At 39.7% G+C, this 18,110-nt stretch overlaps 1 long non-coding RNA gene across 1 annotated transcript; it reads left to right on the top strand.

Moving 5' to 3' along the window:
• The first annotated feature begins 1,509 nt into the window (after positions 1-1,509).
• Positions 1,510-11,083, top strand: LOC138737419 (uncharacterized). Its single transcript, XR_011340897.1, has 3 exons — positions 1,510-1,539; positions 7,715-7,867; positions 10,704-11,083. It is a non-coding gene; the product is annotated as an uncharacterized lncRNA (long non-coding RNA).
• The last annotated feature ends 7,027 nt before the right edge of the window (positions 11,084-18,110 follow it).

The following is an 18,110-nucleotide window of genomic DNA, read 5'->3' on the forward strand; positions in this document are numbered from 1 at the left end:
CTGCCAGTAGGTGTGGCTACACTCTCAGCCAATCACAGTCATCCTACACTACCATCTGTACATGTACACATTGGTGATAGAATCACACCCGTGCACTGCATTACACTGATGCAACCATTCTTTCAGGATGGTTGTGTAATGAGCAATGAGTCAAATCACAGAATACGGTCAAAGGTGAGAGAACCAGATGTTGGGTCTGTAATGGTGAAGGAACTAAGACCAGTCATTTATTTTCGTACCATTTACAAAGCTGACATACAAGTTCTGAGAATCTCTGATCAGAGCATTTCTGCACATAATCCAGGCATGTTCTGATCTCATTGACACAGCAAGAATAAGGAAAATTTTTGCCAGATATTTTTTCAAAGATGAATTTGCTTATTTTAGGTTTCATATATTACAATCCATCTTAGTTTAATTTTAATAAGAAATGGGGACTGGTGCTGGATGCTATGTCTTACTAATTCAGAGATGAGTGCGCCTTTCCAAAGACAGAAGCAAATTTGCATGCATAATGCTAGCAAACTGGCAAGACTAAATGGGCCTGTTCTTTTCTTTACTTTTGTAGGTTTAGTGTAGTGTTTGCATTAATCAAGGGCCTCCTGAAGCCACTCGCATGTGGCTCAACAATGCCAGACTTGTGTATGACAACAGTCACTTGTTAGACTTGAAAGATTTCCTCTCGTACCTCAGATTCCAACCATGGATCCCTGGAACAGTGCTCCTATTTGCTGTATGGGCTAAATCAACAGTGAAAGGCTCCATACTATGGTAAAGTAACGTGGAGCACAGATGTCAACCATGCAAGTAATACTGATTTCTTTCTAGAAGCTGCAAAGCCTGAAATTCTTCGATAAATGGTGAGTAGTTTAAAAAATTTCAGCCAGTAGGTGCTTTCACACCGCCGAAGCTGGGTGTCCTTCCTGGGACCCAGGTGAAGTTCCCAAGAAGGCTGCGCCTCCCGGATCTTTCACACCGCACCATTACTTCCCGGCAAAATCAGCTACCGGGCATTTTAGTGGGTGTGGGGGGGGTGGGGGGGAGTCCCACTCCCAGTGATGACACCATGAGTAACACTCACAGGAAGTCCCAAAGGGGATCCCCTCACTACTCCAAGTCCACAGTATTGTCACCTTATGAGATCTGTTGTTACATTTCTTATCGTAAAGAAGAAATATAAGGACTGGGAGGGGCAGGCGTTCTCAACAGTACACTGCAGACTTCATGTTATTAATTGGGACATCTCGGCTGTGCATGTGTGTACATCCCCAGACTTGCCCCTGGCTGTTGGTTGCTGCCCACCACGCCCCCCAACCTGGCTGTCCGTTGCCTCCCCCCCATCTAACTCCTGATGAGGCAGCAGGGATGCATTGCTGCTGGAGTTTACCGGATGATGGTGATGGACGGGGTGGGGGCCGCAACAGATGGCCGGGAACAGGGGTGGGGGTGCAACAGACAGCTGGGGATAGTCAAAATAATTGTTTCTCATTTTAGTTTCCACGCACGCCTGCAAGCGCTAACATCACGAAGCTTACCCAGGTAAGTAATTCGTCTCTTCACACTGCCAGAAGGGGGATTGGCAGGTGAACTCGGCCGGACTCCGAGACTACCTCTGCTCTAGGTCTCAGAGGCTGGTCGATTTTGACTGGCCCTGCCCCGTTCCGACCTTTTCACATTGTGGAATTCCCAGGTAGGTAACAGGTCAAATTGCCTGGTTTACCCACTTGTACACTGTGGTGTGAAAAGGCCTAGTGAGGCCAAAGTAATTTGTGATATGACAGTTTATCTCAAAGAGACTGTATTGTTAAAGGGGAAATGGAGTTATTTTTGGGGTGTTGCTCAAACTCCAAATTATAATCAAAATACAATACTGACTTTTTTCCCCAGGTGTTCCATTCTTTCTTCCTCCCTTAGCATTGATCCTATCATATTATGGTTTAATATCGTATGTCTTTGCTCCATAATCATTACACCTTCACTCGCCCTCTTCCTTAAAATCTGCTTCGCACCAGCATATTCAACATATTCTGCTATTTTCCCCCTCTTACGTGTCTGGCCGATCCTTTGAATATATTTATACTATAATTTCAACCACTTGCTAAGGTTCTACATACTTACATTAATGGGTGTGGGGATTATTTGATTAAGAGGGGGAAGAGGGGTTGATTTGCCCAAAATTTTACACAGATAAAAACATGAGCACAGTACAACTTCAATTATCCGAAATGGTAGGAACCGGGCCTATGTCAGATAAATGTTTTTTTTTCATATAACTGGTCATTTTTTTTTAAAATCACTTCGAACAGTGTTTAAACAAAAACAAACAACAATGGAAAGCTTTTTAAGCATAAAACTAAGGTGCAATTCTTCCCAAAATTGCTGGCCACCGCCAATCACCGACACCTCCCCACCTCATTTCGGATAAATGAGGATTTCTGATTTGTTTCGGATATCCTCATTCATCTGAACTTTTTAAAAATGTTTGGATAAATGAAGATTTCAGAGAATAAGATTTCAGATATTTGGAGTTGTACCAATTTCTAATGAAAAGTCTTTTTATCAATTGATGATACACAGTTAGCACAAAGAAAAAACCAGTGCCCTTCTGCCAGTTTAACCATGTTTCTATCCCTTCCCTCTCCACCCAGCCACCCACTGTGGGCAGGAGAGGTCTAAACACATTCTCTGACTAGTCTAAAGCCTCAACTATAAGGTCCTTTGCTCCCATTCATGTTGCCGGGAGTGATGGAAATCGACAACGCTCAAACTTGGAACTTGGTAAATCCAAAACCAATGCCTCTCGCCAGTTTAATTGTTCATGTAACCACATTTCCAATTAAATTCCATTCCATCCACCCACCTTTGTCAGGGTTAATGGCACTGATCTTCACCTGTTGCCATGGTTGACTGGAGATGCAGGATTGCCAGCTGCCGTTCCTCACTCAATGACCCAGAGCTAGCTGTAAGATGTCACTGGCTGCGAGCAGAAGTGGTCCAAGCACATGCATGCTGAATTTGGAAGGGCAGTTCTCCCCCGCCCCCGACCACCCCTCCTCTCGAGGTCGTACACTTATGCTTACAATTCTCTCCAAAATCCTTGTTTGACTTATTGGAGAACAAATTGAACCTATGGCCACAGTTTAAATGGCCGTAAAATATTATACACATGATGAATGTCTTCACTGAAGCATACTTGGCAATTGAATCAGAAATATAAGATGTTGGTCTACAAGAAGCCCTTTATTAAAATCAAAATGCTGTATTCTATTTTGAGGGTGTTTATTTCAATGAATACAACTGATAAAAACCTGGCCTTTCGTCACCTGTAAGAGCATATGTTTGCCGCTCATCTCTATACTTGTATGCAAACTTGTTTTATGACCAATTATTTTGATGTGGCATTGATATCATTTCCATTTTAGTTGCAATCCTTAAGTGTCCTTCAGCTCTCCCTCTTCTGATATCAATTATTGATGGTTAATGAAGACCTATAATCCCTATTTTTGTCAGTGCCTCACATTGATATCTTTGTTCCTTACACATGCAGCCATTGATTATAAAAGGCTGGCAAGTCCAGTCAATTTAACTTGTAGTATATTTGCCATCAGCTCTGATTTCTGAGAATTGCCTTTCTTACCATCTTTCTGTTCCCTTAATCACTTTCCACCATCACTAAATATCACTTTCTCTCTTGGAAACAATGTTCTCCACTTATCCCCTTTTGTCTGTTGGTTTGAACTCCTCCCCCTGATATTTCTTTTATTCAGGTGCTGCTGGCTTCTTCCCATACCTTGAAGAAGTGCTCAGGCCTGAAACATCAGTAATATATCTTTACTTCCTATTGTCCCTGTGAGGCCAATCCCCAGTAATGACTCCATTTTTATCCATGGTCTCTCAGCTCGATTAAACATTCCACTGCACTTCCCAAAAACACTAACATTGGAATAACATGGTTTTCTCTTCCATTACTTAGTGTGATTTAATCTTCCTACACCACTGGATTTTTCTCCCCAGTTGCACACCATTTGATCTAATGTCCATTTAACTTCACATTCTAAGATTTGTCCAACCAAATATTAACACATTGCTGTTTGAAATACATTTCTGACATTCAATTGAAAATGGCATTCCACAATATCAAACATTGAATTGAATGGGGACCAATATCCTGGTGGGTAGATTTGTTGGTGTTGCTTGTCTGGTAGAGGATGGGGAAGGCGTGAAATCCAAAGTAGCTGCAAGACAATGGTGAGACCACACCTGAAATCTTGTTTTTTTTTAAATAATTTTGGAGCTTGGATGGGTGGGCGGCTAAGGCCAAAAATGGGGGGGGGGGGGGGGGGGGTCCAACTTTTACATCCACACTTGAAATCTTGTGTGCAGTTTTGATCACTAGCTCTAGGAAGGATATCATTATTTGAAAAGGGTGCAGAAAAGATCAACGAGGATGCTATTAGGAATGGAGAGCTTGAGCTATGAAAGGAGACTGGAGGAAAGTGGCTGGGACTTTGTTCCCTGGAACATAGGAGGCTGAGGGGTAACCTTATAGAAGTTGATAATATTATGAGGGGAATAGATTAGTTGAATGATTGCAGTCTTTTTCCCAGAGTAGGGAACGCTCAATCTAGAGGCCAATGCTTTAAGGTGAAGTTGGAAAGATTTAAGGAGGGGCTAAGGGGCATTTTTTTCCCACACAGAGGATGATGAGTATTGAAGAAGCTTCCAGAATGGTTGACATGGATTGAATTACAATGATTAAAAGGCAGGTTTATAGATATGAAAGGTTTAGAGGAATATGGGGCAAACACAGGCAAATAGGACTAGTTCATGCCAGCAACTTGTTCTACATAGGCCTGTTGAACCAAAGGGGCCTGTACCCATGCAATATTTCACTCTATGGATTCTAGCACGTTTCAAATAAGCAGTGAAACTTAGACAATGGGGAAAATTTGATGTGATATCCATATGGTGTGATCGAGGACCATGGGCATCACACAAAGAGAGTCAGAACTGGAAGGAAAATCAGTATGCAGAAGAGAGAATATGTGAGGGACCAGCAGGAGTTTGAATTGTTCAACAAATCAGGAGAGCCAACCAAGAAAAAAGGTGCCTTTATCCATGTGAATATCTCAACAGTTGAAACTAAACTATGGCAGAGATCAGTAAATGGATCAGAAGACAAACAAAAATCAATAAAAATGTGAGTTATAAAACAGTTGAAAGTTTACCTGGACAATGTAGGTCGGCATAAAAAATGCAATTCTGAATGTAACCTATCTTTATTGAAGATTAGCAATTGTGTCAAGCAGCAAACTAAATGATATGTAGGTGCCCCTCGACTTACAATGGGACTACGTTCCGACAAACCCATCGTAAGTGGAAAAATCACGTCAATAAAGAACATCAAAGCCTTAAATGTGCTCAGACCACTTACCGTAGCCTATAGCTGGGCAAATTTATCAAAAACAAAGCCTATTTTATAATTAAATGTTGAATATCTTTTATTCCACACTGAAAAAAACCAATTTTTAATCATAAAATATAGCGCCAGCCAAAGCATACATCATCAGGTGTTGCATGATAACGAATAATGACAGTCACACCAACACCACCATCTGGTGAAATGTGAAATTACCGTACTAAGTAACTAGGTAGAGGTACAGTATTTTCATTAGAATGCATATCGCTACCGTACCGCCGTAACTTTGAAAAATCGTAAGTCGAAGAACATCTGTATTTCCTTTCATTATTGTAGCAATTGCATATACTGAAGCTTCAAAGGATGAGATCCATTCATCTTCCATCCTTTTGTATTTAATAGAAACGATTCAACCTGACAGATCAAATTAATATCACTCAGGTATTTTAAAGGTGTATTTGATTCAATCCTTAAGACTTTTTCCACTTGTCATAAGGATTTCACAAGGATTTATTATAATATTTTATGTTTCACTGTAAAACACTCCAATAGCATCCTATTGTGAAACAGTTCTAAAAAAATGGATAAACTATGATGCAGAATAATAAAAGGGTTCAGGCTAGTGACCATCTTCAATAAAGGACACAATGTTTGCTCTCTGAAATTGACTAATTCAAGGCCATGGAGTCAGTTGCAGAAAATGGCTGTTGAATTGATTTTTTGTTTTGTAATAGGAATCAATGGGGGGGAAAATGGACTATTTACTTCAGCTTTATACTGGAACTAATCCTCAGAATATCAGTTTACTTCAATACACTTCCTGGCAAAAGAAATTAGATTGTATATTCCAGGTGGTACATGATTCAACATCAATAGAGTGACTCAAGGTACTGGCCGTTTCAAAGTAATTTCACCCCAAATTCAACGCAGCACTTCCTCATGCATTCTTCCTTTTGGAACGAAATGGAATAGAACCTTTTTAGAGAATTCCAAAGCATCACTGTTCTCGGCATCAACAGATTTCTCCTCTTCTCAGGCCTGAAAGTCTGACCCCATATTTTGGTATATCGCCCCAGCTCTAAAAACCTCATATTTCACCTGCATCTTCTCTTTCAACTCTGATAAAATTTCACATTTTGATGAACATAGGGAAGTAATACTGCAATATAACTTGACAGAATGGTGACAAAACAATGTGAACATATAACTAGATCATCCATGTCCCTCATATAAAAAACATATTAACGATCGTGTTTATTCAGTAGAAAAATAAAGCTGTTTTAGATTTCAAATCAAACTCCTTTGTGGTATATGGATTATTTGAATTCACTTAAATAAATTTGATATAGAAATTTAATGTCAGTAACCAAGCTTCGAAACAACAAGTTTGTGGTGAAAACTATCCAAGTTTTCTGTTGTCCTTTATAAGAGTGGTTCTGCTGCTTTACCTGGTCCAGCCTGTCTTCTTTGGCTTGGCTTCGCGGACGAAGATTTATGGAGGGGGTAAAAAGTCCACGTCAGCTGCAGGCTCGTTTGTGGCTGACAAGTCCGATGCGGGACAGGCAGACACGATTGCAGCGGTCCAGCCTGTACACCACACCAAATCACAGGAAAAATGCTATCTCTGAACTGCCCTCTTAAGTAGTCCAACAAGCCATCCGCTACAAAGTGTGTGGCTCGTTGGACTATTCAAACTATCAGTTTACTTCAATACACTTTCTGGCAAAGGAAATTCGATTGTACATTTCAGGTGGTAGATGATTGCACATCAACAGAGTGAATCAAGATAATGGTCATTTCAAAGTAATTTCACCCAAAATTCAACGCAGCATTTCCTTGTAATAAATGTTGGTCTTGCCAGCAAAGTTCACTATCTATGAATGACTTTTTTTTAAATGCCCATAACCCTGCCATCCTTTTGACAGCATGTCACTTTCTAACTTCAGAATTCTTTTAATTCTACAAACATCTCAAGGCTTCAGACTCCTCAACGACCAAGTTGATGCCCATTCTCCAGAGCAGTTCTATTATTCCATTATGCTCATCTTTAAGTTTGATTTCCATCCTCTGGCTGAGATGATGTGTTGATCTAATGAAACCTGCACTTGACAAAGTTCTGAGGAAATGCAAGAAAACAACCCTGGAGAAAGAGAAGAAAAATAATTTTTTCAATCTATAAGTTACATTAGCCAAATTTTAGCTCGATTTTAAAGATACCAGAGTTCACATCATATCAGCAAACTGCTGCTTCTGTAGTTTGATACCTTCAGAAGATTAAAATATTTTTTTTTACAGAGGCCTGCGTAGCACCTTGCTTTAGAATAGACTTCCTCTTAAGAAAAAGCACAGCTCGGCAATAACAATGGAACAAAGAGGAGCAGCATAGACAATGAAAATAAGGAGCCGTGGTAGACGATATGGCGAAACAAGGTGCTGGATTCAGGAAAGGTACTTAAAGTCTCCTTTAGACAATTAACAGATAGATTGGATTACTTTGCCGTTGAAAATCCCAACTGTCTCAGTGAGATTTTGAAAGTGAGTGGAGTTAATATGGATATAAAATGTGCTCGGACAATTAGAGGCAAGATTGAACTTGCCCGAGTTCATGGCATCGTTGATCTCACTGAATATGAAGTGCACTGAAATCTGCCCTGTTCATTTTAATGTAGTCTCAGTAATTGTGGGTATCTTTGCACTGACTGTGAGATGTGTGTCACAATAACCATGCGAGAGATCATCTCATGAAAGTGATTGAAAATAGTCCCCACCACTCAATATTCTGACGCACAGTTAGTCCCATTGTTAAGGCTTTCTTTCTCACAAACACTGTATAACGCAATTCATTTTATGCCAGAAGCTCACCAGATAATTGTCTCATGAATTCTTTTTTCTCCTATATCTGTACTGATTCGTTTCTTAATGAATCAATATCTTGATGATGTCACAGCATTTTGTCTATTATCAACTCTGACCTCTGATCTGAACTTTCCCAACTCAGTAACCACCATCATCCCCAAGAACTTCTATTTGCATTTTCACCTTCAACACAATGGATTTTCTGTTCCCAACTCTCAAGATTTGCATCCCTGTTTTCCCCACCTAACATTCTCCATTCTTTTTCCATTTCACTATGATTATTAAGGATTTTTTATTATCCCAATAAGAAACCACACATCTTTAACTGGATGAGTTGTTGTTGCAGCCACTAATTCTAATTCAAACAACCAAAAATATTTAAAACGAGAAGCAACTGAGATTTTAAAAAGTTACAGTTGGATGTTAAAAATAGATATTCAGCACGGCATCTAACAATTTTAATATTTGAGATATAAACACAGATTATTTCATACACAAACTGCCTCTCTGAGTAATATCCATTTCTCAACCAAAATCACTAAAATTTGATGACCTGGTCATGTTCCAATTGGTTGGCTTTCACATTGTAACAATGACCACACTTCAAAAGTATGTAATTGGCCAAAAAGCATTTTGGGATGTGCTGAGCTTGTAAAATATAAAGTCTTTTTTCTCACATTAGTCACTTCACCACATTTTCTTATGCTGTAGGTCTTTTTCCCTGAATTAGTGACATCTTACCTAGTTGGAGAAGTAAATGCAGAAGAAGCCGTGATAAATTTGCCTCTCTCCCTGCAGAGTATAATTGGGTCTATTGAAATAAAATAAGAGTTATTGTGTGGTCCAATCAAAGCAAACTTTGAATTGTCCTTTGAGCATGCAGAATTACACCGGCAGCAAGATCCAGGGAAAATAGGTCTCCTTGCCTATCAATCTAATTAAATTGAGCTGTTTTACTTTCAACTGTTTGCTGACAGTGGAAGACCCAACCCACAGTAGATGGTGCAGAGGTTTATTTTAAGGCTGGTTACATGTCTTTGCCACTCCGAGGAACCCAAATCATCATACTGCAACTGAATTTGAATATTGCTCGAAAAACATGTTTCATTTGTCAAAGTACTTTTGATGCAATTTGGTGCTCTGATATTAAATGTGGGGCAGAACAAAGACTGTGATAAATTGGTGTCCTCCATCTTTTCAGTCAAGCCTTCCTCAAGGGAACACTCAGCTGGCTACACTTAAAACTCTGCCCCTGGCGTCTTGTTACAAAACCATCTTCTCATTCCCCAGATAAATAAACGGCTGCAGTATATGCTCACCACTACTTATGGCAGGAATGGCACACTCCTCACATACGACAGAAATGAGGACAGGGAACAAAAGCAATGCCATACATTTTAGTCTCATGAGGAGAGGCATGAACAAATGTAATAGCGTAATGCGACATACAATGGCAAACTACATTTATCTTTTGTCCAGAGCTGAGTTTCAAATATTCTACTCTATAAAGAATAATGTAAAAAGATTTCTGTTCTTTATCACCATACTGAAATGAGGTCCATTAAGGTTTTACTATTTTTAAGGACTGAATTTTAATAATGTACAGTTGTCAAAAGAATGTGACTGTAAGTAAGTAACAGACGGACAGTGGATAAAGTATCTTACTAGTTTGTGATTTACTTGATATGATGCATGAGTCACTGAAGGTAGAAAAATAATTTTGTTTCATTGCTGTTTCCGCACCAGAATTGCAACAGAAATCTTTTCATTTAACTGTTGAATTGCTGCTCATCAGTCAAGGATTGACATTTTATTTGAGGAGAAACACATCTCTGTAGCCGGTGGAATATTTTCTGTCATAGAATCTAGATCTCTAACCATCGGTAGAATTATATGGACCCGTACAGCATGAAAACAGGCCCTTTGGCTCTTCTCGTTCAATGCCAGCCAAGTTGCCCACCTGAACTCATTCCATTTACCTCTGCTTGTCTCACCTTCTTTGTCACCCTGTACACCTGCATTGCCACTTTCAGGAAACCGTACACCAGTACCCCGATAGCCCTCTGTTCTACGTCTCCCGAGGGCCCCACCATTTATCGGGCATGTCCTGCCCTGATTTAACCTACTAACCTTACACTTTATCAAATTAAACCCCATCTGCATTCCTCACCCCACTGACCCAATTGCCCAAGATCCCATTGTAATAGTGATGGCCTTTCTCATTTTCCATGATCAAAAACTTAGGCGCAATATCGGTTTTGCTATTCATTTATGAAGTGTGTGCATTGCTGTCAAGACTGTAATTATTAGCCACTTTATGGTTTGCTTGAGAAGTGTTAAGTAGTCCTTCTGGTTGAATATTACTGCATTTTGTTTCCCAGTTTGTGGGCAAAGGTTGTTGAAAATTCAAGTTTCAATTTGTCTTCAGCAGGTAACAGGTCACTTCAGCCCATGAGTCCATGCCACCCAATTTACCTACACCCCTCGGTACACTTTGAATTGTGAAGGGAAGCAAGAGCCCTCAGGGAAAACCCACTCATACATGGGGAGAACATACAAATACCTTACAGACAGCATGGAATTCAAACCACAGTCCCGATCACTGGCGCTGTAAGGGCATTGCGCAAACTGCTACGCCAATCGAGCTGCCCTAAAGACTAAAGACCAGACCAGAGAATACGCACCTGAGCTAGATGATACTAAATACAGTGGCACTCTCATCTCTAAATCAGAGGACACTCAGATAGCTGCACTATCCTTCAAGAAAAGTTTTAAATCAAAGTCTATCTGTACTGGTACACAGAGGGAAATGAAAGGTCACGATAGCCCTCAAATGCCTGGCCAGCAAGGCCACCTAAATAAACAGGCTAAGCAAACATTGTTCTCAGGTCTTATCATTAATTATTTGCAACTGCATTTGCATACATATTAATCATGGCACTTGAAAGATACATCAGTGCAGGTGAAGCACCTTAGGACATTTCTGGGAGATGCAAGGATGCTATATTAATGCAAGTTCTATTTCAGGACTCCAATCATTCCTTTATGACTCATTTTTAAATGTGGATCAATTGCATAGATTAAAGCAAACTTCTTTTGTTTTACACTGGTGAGCTACTTAAACAAAAACACAATTAAATTTCCTGCTTTCCAGGATTAGATTAACCAAGCCGATTGTAAAGTGATTATTGAAATTATTACAGGAGGGAGGGAAGAAAATTAATCAAGATTCTCGCTCTTCTGTCTCTCGCTCTGACAGTCCTTTCCCACCCCTAAGCCTTCAGTACCACTCCTGTAGAATGCAGTATTGGGCTTGGCTTCAATGCACTCAGTTTATATTCTGCTCACTGTCCGCCTTCAATCACACATGAAGAATAACCACTATTTGTGCTGTTCCTGCAGCTCAGTCAAACAAAGACATTGGTCTCACCTTCACAAGGGGAGAGAGAAGCAAAATAACAAGGCAAAATAAAAGGGAAAATGTGGAAAGCGCAGAAACTGGCTCAATTCATACAGATCTGGAAGGTCTACAATCCACAGGCCAAAAGAAAGGACATTAATCTCTTTTATTTTTCAACTGAGAAAAAGAATATGCACATATGATGCAAATCTTATTTTAAAATTTATTGTACTAAGTGTTGTTTCCCTTCGTTGAGAGGTTTTGAAGATATTATTCGGGATGTTTAAAACAAACCTAAGGCTGATTTGCTGGAAAGCTTTTCTAAAGTATGGTTAACTGATTTTTTTAAAAGTGGAAGCTATGACCTACTTCTGAAAAATTATCATTTATTGGCATTTACTGAAATAATTTGTCCGAATAATTAGGCTTAGAATCTTTATGCCTACTGCAACAGTTTGCCCTCAACAAAGAGCATGTCCTTTTGCAAATCCATAATCATCCCTACAAGTGCTGATTGACCGACTTCTTATAAAAGAGCTAGGATAATTCCATTTTAAATATGATCTACAGTCCCTACTGTGTGAGATTGATATTATTCTCAACAAGACATTAGATTTCGATTTATATTGCAGATTGGAATTTATAGCCAGTAACATTTAACTACTGGATGTCTCTGATCCTATTTTGAAAAGCCATCAATGGAATATACTGCTGTGGCAAGTCATTACCTGCATGGAAGAAAGCTTTATAAATACAAGGCAATGCTGTTCATTCTATAGGAAACATGTCATATAACCATATAACCATTTACAGCACAGAAACAGGCCATGTCCGTACCGGTTCACTTGAACAACTCCACTAGCTCCTCCGCAAACTCCTGAGGAAGTAGAGGCTCTCTTAGGTCGGTACATCCTGAGATTTTCCAGGTCATGTTGGTAGATGCAAAATATTTATTCTTTGTTTTATTATACATTGTTTGCAAATGTTTGCATGCAAAAATATTGATTTTACTGTGTGTAGAAAAACTGCATGGAGGTTAATCTGATACTGCCATAGTGAGGAGCGAAATATTACATTCTCAATATTTGGATGAACATTGATTTCAAGTTATTTTGACCATTTATTAGGATTGAGATTTATGAGGAGTTATAAATAAGTTTCAGCAGGGATTTCATCATTCCAGTTGGATTTTTTTATTGATTATATACTAAACTGAAGAGACGGTAAGGATAAAAACAGAAAGTTCAACCCATAAAATTATTTTAATTGCCATTATGAAGTACTGTGACTTATTGTACAAGATAGGAGATAGAATCTTGAGTGTAATATTTGATTTTTGAAAGAAATATGGATGCCATATGTATTTCTTTCTTTGGCTTGGCTTCGCGGATGAAGATTTATGGAGGGGTAAAGTCCATGTCAGCTGCAGACTCGTTTGTGGCTGACAAGTCTGATGCGGGACAGGCAGGCACGGTTGCAGCGGTTGCAAGGGAATAGAAGAAGCTAGAAGCAAGATACTTAGAGCTTCCTCCTAGAGTTAAGGGAAGCAGATGGTTCCTTTTCAAGGAAATAAGAAAGTAAAGCTATTGACTCTTATTCTCCATTTACCTAAAGACTCAAGAATACATCAATTTAGATTTATTCTATCAAAAACTTTTGAATCCAACAATCTAATCCTTTTCTGCTTTGGCTTGCAAGTGAAGGTGATTATTCCAATGAACAATGATATTTTGGTGTTTTTTTTAAATCACAGCCAGAATTCTTAAGAATGTTGCCTCGTCACATTGTTGAGAAATAAATGGTCTTCCTGATATTTATCAGTTGAAACTGGTATGAATAGAATAAAAGAACATAAACTTGTGTAACCTCCAATCAACCAATCTACTTAATGCACTCTTTTACTTTTTGGAAGCTAAACAGACTTTGACAAAATACTGAGCCCATTAGGCTTCTAACCTCCAATATTTTGAAATATCATTTGACAGGAAGCATAATTTAAATTCAATTATAACTGTAACTCCATTATAATGATTTCTGTGCAAGCCATGCAATACTGCTCCTTACTTATGTCAGCTGAGCTAGGTTGATAGATATACTTCTGGGTCAGAGAGAAGAGTGTTCAAACTTGATTTTCAAATTATCCTGGATCTAGCTCTCTAACTGCAGTCTTCATTCATTCATCCACGTGAACTGTCCCTTGACATAGATGCTGGACAACCTGGAGCCAAGAGGAAAGATGCAAAGTGAACCAAAAAATATTGAAGGGTCTTTTTAAACTCTTTTTATTGTCTCTGATCGAAACATTTAAAGATTTTACAATAGAATTAAAATAATGTAGAATAAGTCGAGCATTTATGTTTTCCTATTAATAAAAATGAATAAAACTGTAGACACTGAAAATCTCAAGTAAAGACTGAAAATACTAGGAAAACTCAGAAAGTATTTGTGGAAGCCAAACATTTCAGATCCAAGATCTTTTATCTGATAAAATATGACGTCTGCTTCTCTTTGCACAGATGCTGAATGTTGTCTTGTTGAATGTTTCCAGCATTTGTTTTTATCCTCACATTTTTCCACTGCTCAGCAGCCAGATTCAAATGACATTCATGTTTCATCCCTTCCAAACATCTAGCTGAGAGCTGGATGTGAAGTCCTGCCATTAACTGGTCAGGCCTTGGGGACTTATGCACCTTTATGTGCCTCAAGACTGCCAACACCTCCTCTTTCATGATGTGCATACATTTCAGGACATCACCTTTCCCTGAATTCCCTAGCTTTCATGACCCTCTCCAGTGCAGACAATGCCTAATTATTTACATGGGTAATGTCAGTACAAATAAGGTAAAATTAGCCAACCAAAAAGAAAATATTAACATAAATTCATTTTTATATAGGATTACAATATATGCCCCATCCAAAATTTCTAGGTAGATATTGGAAGATTGTATCAAATATATTGTTTAAGGAAATTATGATCATGTTTGTAACCTTGAGCAAAGTACATTTTAAACAACAAATACAGTAAAACACCTGTTATCTGGAATTCAAGCAACTGAAGCCTCAAACAACATATAAGCTCTATGGACTACTTTAAGTTGTCGGAGGGAGTGACGGGCACATAAAGATGACGAATTAACCAATTTGAAAATTGCATTCCAAGCTTCTTCAGAGATTAAAAGAGAGGACCCTTTAGATAAAATTTAAAAAGCCTGGGAACAGGACCTACAACTTTTAATTTCTCTTTTTAAATCTATATAATTTTGTTTCAAGTTTCAGTTTCAACCTTTATAATTAAGAAGCTCCAGCTCCACCCTTTCCAAAGCTTTAATACAGGCAACTCATGCAGAGACAAATTTTTTTTAAAAATTGAGGCCCATGTAACTGTGGTACTAAGGGAATGTCAGTGCCAGGACATGTCCCTGTAACAGGTGCCCAACATGGAAAATTAAACAACAATGCCAAATTGATTTTCTTTCAGGATACACTACTCACCTCTTGCAGTTGGCAGATTTTGCATATCTCTCAACATGATATACAATGACCTTCACCATTCATGATCCCCATTGCAGATAGATTACCTCACGAGTTGTGTGAACACAAAGTTTCTTTGGGGATAACATTTTCAGAACTGTAGAAAAAGAGTTTCCAGTGGACTGAGGCCATAATTCATGACAGTAAAGAGCAAAATCAAAGATACTTTTTACATCTGGTCCAAATGCAGACTCTTCAATGGATGGAATGCTATGTTATGATTTACACAGAGAGGCAAGAATATTTTTTAACTAGCATCTAGTTTAATAAATATAACATGAAAAAATAAGTAAGGAAAGTGATTTAAAAAATAGTGTATGTAATATTTTGATTTTTGAAAGAACATCTGGATCCCATGTTAATGATTATATATTCCTTATTATATGGAATGTTTATTCCATACTTGGACTCTAATGTACACATTAAAATCTTGCTTAGCTTTGTGTTAATACTAATAAATCAACATGTATCTCAGTCATTTGAAAGGTGCGTGTTTAGGTCATGAGTCATTGGCTCTATTTCAAGAATGCAACACTCACATGGACTCTTCAGAATCCCTAGGTCATGACTGTTCAGAGTATTGAAGGAATGGTCTTTAAACCCTAACACATCAGGAATCCTTGATAATTCAATGAAGGACTATAAAAGCTCAAAATCCCCACACACCTGTCCCATCAGCACATCCTCCCCCAACGTTTGAAGTCTCTGCAGTTCAAATATTAGTCTCGTATGTCAGCTCAGAAACATTTTTTTTAGAGCCTTCCTCTATATTTCAATAACAGGAGAGTCTTGTTATTGGAACTTAATGATGTGCAAAATTATTTTTTGAATTGAGTGTAAACATAAACACACTTGCTACAATAAACATGTTAAACCACAAGATTACATTTTGAAATCTGGTTTTTGTTACAGATCCATTTGTCATGCTTGTATCATAAAGCTAAAGCGGCATCGTCTGCAAAGAGTAGTTCACGGACAAGTTTCTCTTGTGTCTTGGTGTGAGCTTGCAGGCGCCTCAGATTGAAGAGACTGCCATCCGTGCGGTACCGGATGTAAACAGCGTCTTCATTGTTGGGGTCTTTCATGGCTTGGTTCAGCATCATGCTGAAGAAGATTGAAAAGAGGGTTGGTGCGAGAACACAGCCTTGCTTCACGCCATTGTTAATGGAGAAGGGTTCAGAGAGCTCATTGCTGTATCTGACCCGACCTTGTTGGTTTTCGTGCAGTCTGATAATCATGTTGAGGAACTTTGGGGGGCATCCGATGCGCTCTAGTATTTGCCAAAGCCCTTTCCTGCTCACGGTGTCGAAGGCTTTGGTGAGGTCAACAAAGGTGATGTAGAGTCCTTTGTTTTGTTCTCTGCACTTTTCTTGGAGCTGTCTGAGGGCAAAGACCATGTCAGTAGTTCCTCTGTTTGCGCGAAAAAAGAGCCAGCTCTTCAGCGCTTGACGTCCTGTTTTGCGGAAACTGCCAAAATGTTTGGCCTGGAAGTCAGCCTGAAGAAAACTGAGGTCCTCCATCAGCCAGCCCCCCCCACATCTCCATCGGGCACACAAAACTCAAAACGGTCAACCAGTTTACCTATCTCGGCTGCACCATTTCAGCAGATACAAGGATCGACAACGAGATAGACAACAGACTCGCCAAGGCAAATAGCGCCTTTGGAAGACTACACAAAAGAGTCTGGAAAAACAACCAACTGAAAAACCTCACAAAGATAAGCGTATACAGAGCCGTTGTCATACCCACACTCCTGTTCGGCTCCGAATCATGGGTCCTCTACCTGCATCACCTACGGCTCCTAGAACGCTTCCACCAGCGTTGTCTCCGCTCCATCCTCAACATCCATTGGAGCGCTTTCATCCCTAACGTCGAAGTACTTGAGATGGCAGAGGTCGACAGCATCGAGTCCACGCTGCTGAAGATCCAACTGCGCTGGGTGGGTCACGTCTCCAGAATGGAGGACCATCGCCTTCCCAAGATCGTGTTATATGGCGAGCTCTCCACTGGCCACCGTGACAGAGGTGCACCAAAGAAAAGGTACAAGGACTGCCTAAAGAAATCTCTTGGTGCCTGCCACATTGACCACCGCCAGTGGGCTGATCTCGCCTCAAACCGTGCATCTTGGCGCCTCACAGTTTGGCGGGCAGCAACTTCCTTTGAAGAAGACCACAGAGCCCACCTCACTGACAAAAGGCAAAGGAGGAAAAACCCAACACCCAACCCCAACCCACCAATTTTCCCCTGCAACCGTGTCTGCCTGTCCCGCATCGGACTTGTCAGCCACAAACGAGCCTGCAGCTGACGTGGACATTTACCCCCTCCATAAATCTTCGTCCACGAAGCCAAGCCAAAGAAAGAAAAAGAAGAAAGAACATAAAGCTAAGGAATGTAATGTGAAAATGCATTCTTTACAGTGGACATTCTTAGATTATCTTTTCCCATAAATTTGAAGATCAACTGAAATCACTGAGAAATTAGATATGAAACAACATTATCGATTTACACTGCGATTCTCAGCACAAGTAAGGGCTCCTGGAGAAGTCTTATGAGGGAAGGTTAGCAGAGCTGGGACTTTTCACTTCAGAGCATAGAAGGATGAGAGGAGACTTGATAGAGGTCTACAAGATTATGAGGGACATAGATTAGGTGGGCAGTCAGCACCAGTTTCCCATGGCAAGATCAGCAAACACCAGAGGATGTGTGTACAAAGCGAAGGGAGGGAGGGAAGTTTAGGGGAGACATCAGGAGTACATTTTTACACAGAGAGTTGTGGGTGCCTGGAATGCCGTGCCGGGGATGGTGGTGGACAATGGGAGATTCTGGGGATTTAAGAGACTCTTAGACACGTGGATGAAAGCAAAATAGAGGGATATGGGGTAATAAGGTTTTAATACTTTTTTT

This window comes from Narcine bancroftii, chromosome 6 (assembly GCF_036971445.1).
Source record: "Narcine bancroftii isolate sNarBan1 chromosome 6, sNarBan1.hap1, whole genome shotgun sequence".
NCBI lineage: Eukaryota > Metazoa > Chordata > Chondrichthyes > Torpediniformes > Narcinidae > Narcine > Narcine bancroftii.